Raw genomic sequence first — 7,475 nt, 5'->3', positions numbered from 1 at the left:
AAACAAACCTAAATAAGTATGACATGGGTAGGAGATTATTCATTGAAATAGTGCTAGTAATACCAAAAGTTGGCAACAATATTCATAACCATTAGTAAGGCAACATGGAAATAAATGAACACATTACATGAATATAAGTAATCTCAATGAATGTCAGTGAATTAAAAGAATTTAACCTTAATTTCCAACAAACATGACATATGACAAGAAGTTCAATGACAGTCTAACTGGGGAAACACAGAGGAAAACATCAGTGGAAAATATTTCTACTCATTAGATAAACAAGCTGTGATAATGTCATGTGCTTGGTTATGATGTAGGGAAATAGAAACTCTCAAGCAGTGATTGGCCAATCTTTTATTAGAATCTATGCATTTCCATGTGTCCAACCCAGGATGTCTGTTAGTCTTCAACATGGGTTGTCAGAAAGGCCCATTCATCCTCCCATTCACCCCCCAGAAACCATCCAGTATTCACTCTTCCAAGAAACCCCTCTGGTAGATACCAGTGCCTTTCTCACTGTTTGCACCCACCATCTACGTTTACAGGCCAGAATCCTTATCCCTGTTTCCCAGTCTATTTTCTTCATCCTCTGATATGGAATCTCTGCATTTCTCTCATCTACTTCATTAGTGAAATCTGCTGTATTGAATTCACTGAGGTTTGAGTTTTAATCTATTCAGTTTCAGTGCTTGCTCTGTCCCTTGGATTCTGCAGTCATGCTCACTACTTATTACTATAAGTGACAGTAGAGTGGGCAGACAACATGGTTTTGGGGAAAGAAGGCAGAGATTCAACATTTATTGAACATTAATTAAATACCCACAATTCTATAAAAGGTGTATCTTATTTTTAAATGAGGGCACTATTATTTTCCTCATTTTACTCATGAGGAAACAAGTCTTGATTTTTTTTTCCTTTTTCTTTTCTTAAAGTTGTGTGTGTGGTTGTGTTTAACTGTGTGTGAGGAGACACAGAGACGGTATTTAAAAAACAGTAAAGCAATTTTGTAGTTAGACATGCTCTACATAAGGCTTCCCAGGAGGCAGTAGTGATAAAGAACCTACCTTCCAAGGCAGGGAAAATAAGAGACGTGGGTTCAATCCCTGGGTTGGCAAGATCCCCTGGAGGAAGGCATGGCAACCCATCCCAGTATTCTCGCCTAGAGAATCCCATGGCACAACTAAGCAACTTAGCACACACGCATGATCTACATAACCTGACCCTCACCCCCACGCCTTTCACCCCCATGACCCTTCCTCTTACTGCTCTTCCCACCCTAGATTCACCCAGCAGCCCTGGCCCTCGCGTTTCCTCACGCATTCCAGACATGCAGATATCCTCAGGACCTTCACACTTGCTGCTTCCACTACTTGGAAAACCTTTCCCCACAGTGTCTCACCTCTTGACCTGTTTCAGGTCTTTGCTCTAACCTCTCCTCAGTGATAACCACTCAACTTAAAATTGTAACCCCCCGTCACAGTCCTCCCTACCGCTCTTGCCTTATTTTTCTTTTTCTTCATTGCACTTACCACCATTTGGTTAGACAAAATACTTCATTAATTTGTGCCTTGACCACCAAAATGTAAATTCTATAGTTGCTTCCTATGTCTAGATCATTTCCTAGCAAATAACAGATACGCAGTTAATATATGCCAAATGAAATGAAAGAATAAAGTTTAGGAAAATTTAAGTCAGGCAAAGTTATTCAAATTTTTTAGCTACAGGAGAAGGTGCCTCTGGTATTCCCAAGAATATTTTCAATCACCAATAGCAGAATCTACCACACAAAATTTCTCCAACTCATGTGGATCTATAGTGCTCTTTTCATGGAGTAGGTTGTAAGAACTTGCATTTAAACGGGGATAGATTTGTAAGAGCAGGTTTTGATGCAAAGTTAAAGGGGGAGGCACATTAGAATGTAATGTGTCTGAAGTGAAGTGGGGAAAAGCAATTCATTCACTTACTTGTTCAGAAAATATCTACATGTGCACCTGCTGGACCTTGAACCCTTCCAGGCAACGAGGACAAGGCAGAGATCAAAACCAGCAGAAGTCCCAGCTCTCTCAGAGCTTATGCCCTCTTTTGACCTTTTTGACTTTGCTGACTGCTTTTAATCCTATAAAACCACAGAGAAAATGTTCCATGCCGGTGTCATGCTCCTTTGAAGACTCTCTCTTCTGAAAATACAAATACCATTTGATATCACTTCTATGTGGAATCTGAAATATGACACAAATGAACATACCTGTGAATCAGAAACAGACTCACAGACACAGAAAACAGACTTGTGGTTGCCAAGGAGGAGGGGCTTGCGAGAGGGATGGAGTGCAAGAGGCTGGGGCTAGCAGATGCAAACTGGTAGATAAACAGTGGACAGACAAGGTCCTACTGTACAGCACAGGGAACCAGGTTCAATATCCTATGATAAACCATAGTGGAAAGAATATTTTAAAAATAATGTATATATGTGTATATATATATATATAGCTGAATCACTTTGCTGTACAGCATGGCTAACACAACATCGTAAATCAAGTATACTTGATTTTTTTAAAAGATGTTTCTTTATGACTAGAATATACAAAATTATAATTAATCCCTGGATAAAGATGCCACATGCATATTTGTGAAGCAACATGAACTATGGATTTCTCAGTTCCTCTGATTTCATCCCATCAGGATCTGTACTATAATCAATATCTCACCGTCTAGAAGATATGACTGAGGAATCCCAGAGGACCACCGTCAACAGAATTTTACTCTTTTATCAAATCTTCCTTTTCAGCATGGAAGATGATCATAAGGCAGAAAAACAGGACTGGCTAGAATACTAATTGGCAGGATGTTGCTTTATCATATCCAGTGGCCAATAAATATAAGTAAATAAATAATTTTATCCTTAAAAAGGTCTTGCCTTCCTGATAAACAGAACAGGGCAACAGGGTATTGTTCAGTGAGTTATTGTGCCTAAAATTTCACTCTGAAAATTACTTGTCATAGCAACAGGCAAGCGTCACCCCTGAAGCCAGCAGCCTGAAGCAGATAGATTGTTTCAATTATCTAATTTTCACAATGAATGAACCCTGCTTATAGGAAATCCATAGGTGGTTGGCAGTGGCAAATGGTGGCTGTGACATGTTGGGAGGCAGTAGATTTATATTCTCTCTCAAAATACAGAGCAGAACTGTAATTTTCTGTAAACATTCATAGGAGTAAAAGGAGGAAGAGCAGGAAGAAGGGAAGAACTCACTATAACTTGCCCTTTTGTCTTAGTTCCTGGGATGAACCTTTTCTTTCCAAATTGTCCTTTCTCTCTCTCTCTGGCTAGTTCAGACAGTGCTGCATGCAGGCATTAAGCCTTTTGTGGTCTATTATCTAACTGCACCACTCTCTTCCCACTGTGCCTCTTAGACTGCTCTGGAGGTGTTGGACAGAAAGTCAGAAAATGTCCCTAAGAACTCCTTGGCTTCAGTGGAAAGTACTATTTCACTAAGTAAATTTCTGTCCCACCCAGACAGATGGTCTTGTGAAAGTCATTCGTTGTGTCTGACTCTTTGCGACCCCATGGACTGTAGCCCGCCAGGTTCCTCTGTCAACGGGATTCTCCAGGCCAGAATACTGGAGTGGGTAGCCATTCCCCTCTCCAGAGGATCTTCCTAATCCAGGGATCGAACCCAGTTCTCCCTCATTGCAGGCAGATTCTTTACTGTCTCAGCCACCAGGGAAGCCCAAGAATACCAGAGTCGGTAGCCTATACCTTCTCCAGTGGAACTTCCTGACCCAGGAACCAAACCAGGGTCTCGTGCATTGCAGGAGGATTATTTACCAGATGAGTTACAAGCAAAGCCACAGCTGACCTTGGTTTTGATTAAACCAGGGAGAAGGTTGCCTTGTGATTGGTGTATTCTTGTCCCCCAACTCACCGCTAGGGAATGCTACTCACTAGTATGGTCCATTTTTGTTCTTTCTGACCCTGCCTATCCCAAACACAGCTAATATGATTATAGGCTAGCCTCTCTTTTTCTCCATATCTTCATCTCCATCCCCAACCTCTACATATCTTATTTGTGACTTTTTAGGGAAAACATTTTAAACCAAGATGGCTACCAAAAAATTTGATTTTCCCAAAGTAATGGATCTTTATGGTGTAATATTAGGCACCAAGAGTATTTTTGTGTTGTGCTGATATTGGACTTTTGTCTTTGGTAGCCGGTGAGGGTAAAGCACAAAGCCATGTCTTCGGTCACACTGTGTGCAGTCCACCTTTCCAATCACAAATGGTTCTTAGTACGACTCTCATGCCTGAAGAAAACTGCCACACATCCATCCTATACTTCCATTTATATTCTCAATGCCATCAGAGGTTGACCACAGAAAAAAAAATCCCATCTGCTGCACCATTATTTCCCCAAAAAATCACATTTCCTTTTCCATGCAATTTTTTTTAAAAAGAAGAATTTTGTTTCATTGTCATATCTTTTGGGGTGGTACTGATATTGTTTGAGTTGGTTTGTTTTCATAGGGCTTGCTGACTCCCCAAAATGAACAGGAACTTATATATTCAGTTATACATCAGTTTGAGAGACTGTTTGGACAAAGTTCAGTTTACAAAGCTAAACTCAGAAATGATTTTCCTTTTAATTCCGTGGAAGAACATATAAGAAAAAGGTTTGCAAAGCCCATTAGCCGGTGTATACCGTAACATCTTCAGAAAATCTAGAGCCATATTTTCTACCCACAGGCTCTGGTGACAGATAAAAGAAGCTGTAATTATCAATGTTTTAAGTTCCAGCCTTGTGAGAATTTCTGATCAGTCTCCTCCTTTCAATCTTTGTTCAAAAACATCTGTCTTCAGTTCAATAGTTTAAACTCTAAATGACCAAATCAGTAAATGTTTATTTTGTAAATTGGCAAAGGGAAACGCAGAAGCAGGCTCAACCTTTCACTAATATTTTGTTTACTGTGATAGAAAATGCCACCAGATAAATTAGAGTCAGGAAGCTTTTTCCTAACAGGCACATAACATTTACTAATGAGAGGCTGAGGACTGTTTTGTTCAAAAAAATGAAAAGGGGATTGAAGTAGCATTCTTGAACGTGCTGTGTCATTGCCCTTTCCCTCACGATAAATTAAGATGAATTCTTTGCCACAAAAGCAGTATATCTGGTGGTGTAGGTATTAAACATACTGCAATATTTTCAAGACACCTCAGGAATAAATAAATGGAGCCAGGCTCTTGCAGAGAGTCAGATTCAAGTGAGAAATGCAGAGAGTCAAGGGTAAGACAATTTAAATTTTCACAAAATTTGGAATGAGAACTCCGAAAAAAGAACTTCTTTGATGCCTAGCAAGGGGTAGGGGTAAGAGGAATGTTAGATGAATGCCTAATTGGAATATAACAGAGGTTTGTCAAGAGAGCACACTAATCATAGAAAACATTCTTTTCCAACAACACAAGAGAAAACTACATGAACATCACTAAATAGTCAACACCGAAAGCAGATTGATTATATTCTTTGCAGTCAAACATGGAGAAGCTGTATACAGTCAGTAAAAATAAGACCTGGAGCTGACTGTGGCTCTGATCATCAGCTCCTTATTGCAAAATTCAGGCTTAAATCGAAGAAAGAAGGGAAAACCACTAGGCGATTCAAGTATGACCTAAATCAAATCCCTCATGATTATACAGTGGAGGTAACAAATAGATTCAAGGGATTAGATCTGGTAGATAGAGTGCCTGAAGAACTATAGATAGAGGTTCATAACATTGTACAGGAGGCAGTGATCAAAACCATCCCAAAGAAAAAGAATTGCGAGAAGGTAAAGTGATTGTCTGAGGAGGCTTTACAAATAGCTGAGAAAAGAGAAGTGAAAGGCTAAAGGGAAAGATATCCAACTGAATGCAGTGTTCCAGAGAATAGCAAGGAGAGATAAGAAGGCCTTCTTCAATGACCAATGCATATGCATCACACTTCTATTTATAATTTCATCCCCAAAGTGTATCATTTACAATCTTAAGCTTTATGACTTTGAGGAATCCCAAAAGCTTGACTTCCTGTAAATTGCAACAACCAGAATATTTTCAATGGAGATTACTTTATAAATATTTGTACTAGGACTTCCTGCTCACATAAGCCAAGATAAGAAGTTGAGTGAGGCTTAGGTTGACTCTCATGGTGCTATAGAATTACAAATACTCCTCAGGGAGATCTATCAAGAGACTGCAACTTAAAAATATAAGGATTTTGAAAACAGGCTTTGAGCAAGGGCTCAAAACACTGCCAAAGAGGTTGGAACAATCAAGAAACATATTTTGATCAAGTGGTATTATGTCAGGTTCCAAGGGTTCAGCTTGGATCAGGAGAGGGAGCAGATGCCAACAGGGCTGGTATGGGCAGTACGCCCACCAAGACCAACATGGTGACGGAGGAGCCAAGATGGCGGAGGAGTAGGACGGGGAGAACACTTTCTCCCCCACAAATTCAGCAAAAGAGCATTTAAACGTCGAGTAAATTCCACAAAACAACTTCTGAATGCCGGCAGAGGACATCAGGCACCCAGAAAAGCAACCCAACTCTTCGAAAGGAGGTAGGAAAAAATATTAAAAACAAAAAAAAAGAGACAAAAGAGGGAGGGACGGAGTTCCGTCCCGGGAAGGGAATCTTAAAAAGAGAGAAGTTTCCAAACATCAGTAAACCTTCTCACTGCCGAATCTGTGCCGAGCTTTGGAAGCACAGAGGGCAACATAACAGGGAGAAAAAATAAATAAACAATTAAAACTCGAAGATTGCGAGTCCTACAGTAACTCCCCCAGCAGAGAAGCAGCGCAGACGCCTGCATCCGCCATTAGCAAACCGGGGCCGGGCAGGGAGGCGCGGCGTGGGCTGCATCGCTGAGAGTAAGAATCTGGCTTGAATACCCTGAGCGCTATCTGAGCGAAATAATTTGGGCTAGCAAACCAGACTGTGGGATACCTACCACGCGAAAAGCCAGCCCTAACCTAAGACCGCCAGGCCCGCGCACGAAACAAAGGACTGAACAGAGATAGCCGGCTGCAGACCTTCCCCCTCTGGTGACAGGCAGCCAGAGCCGGAAGGGGGCAATCGCAGCCCCAGAGAGACATTATCTATAAAATTGTAAGCAGGCTTCTTTGCTAACTAAAACTTCTTGGGGGTCTGGACGGTCAACATCTGCCTGAGAAGGTGCAGATAACCGAGTGGCGGGGAGGCGATAAGTCGCAGCATTGGCGCTCGCCTGGGAAGAGCAAATTGGTGCTCGGACCTGGGAAGAGCACAAAACGCAGGCCCAACTGAGTCTGCGCCTCTGAGGACTACCCGAGTGCCTGAACCTGAGCGGCTTGGACCTGGGAGGTGCATGCAGCCCAGGACCAGCCTCGGATTGTTCCCGGCGGAACAACCTAGAGTCCGAGCAGTGTGGACAGGGAGGCTACACGCGCCGTGAGCGGGGGCAGG

Source organism: Bison bison, unplaced genomic scaffold (genome assembly GCF_000754665.1).
Source record: "Bison bison bison isolate TAMUID 2011002044 unplaced genomic scaffold, Bison_UMD1.0 scf7180017864471, whole genome shotgun sequence".
Taxonomy (NCBI): domain Eukaryota; kingdom Metazoa; phylum Chordata; class Mammalia; order Artiodactyla; family Bovidae; genus Bison; species Bison bison.
The sequence above is the reverse complement of the archived record's forward strand: the minus strand, read 5'-3'. Positions refer to the sequence as shown.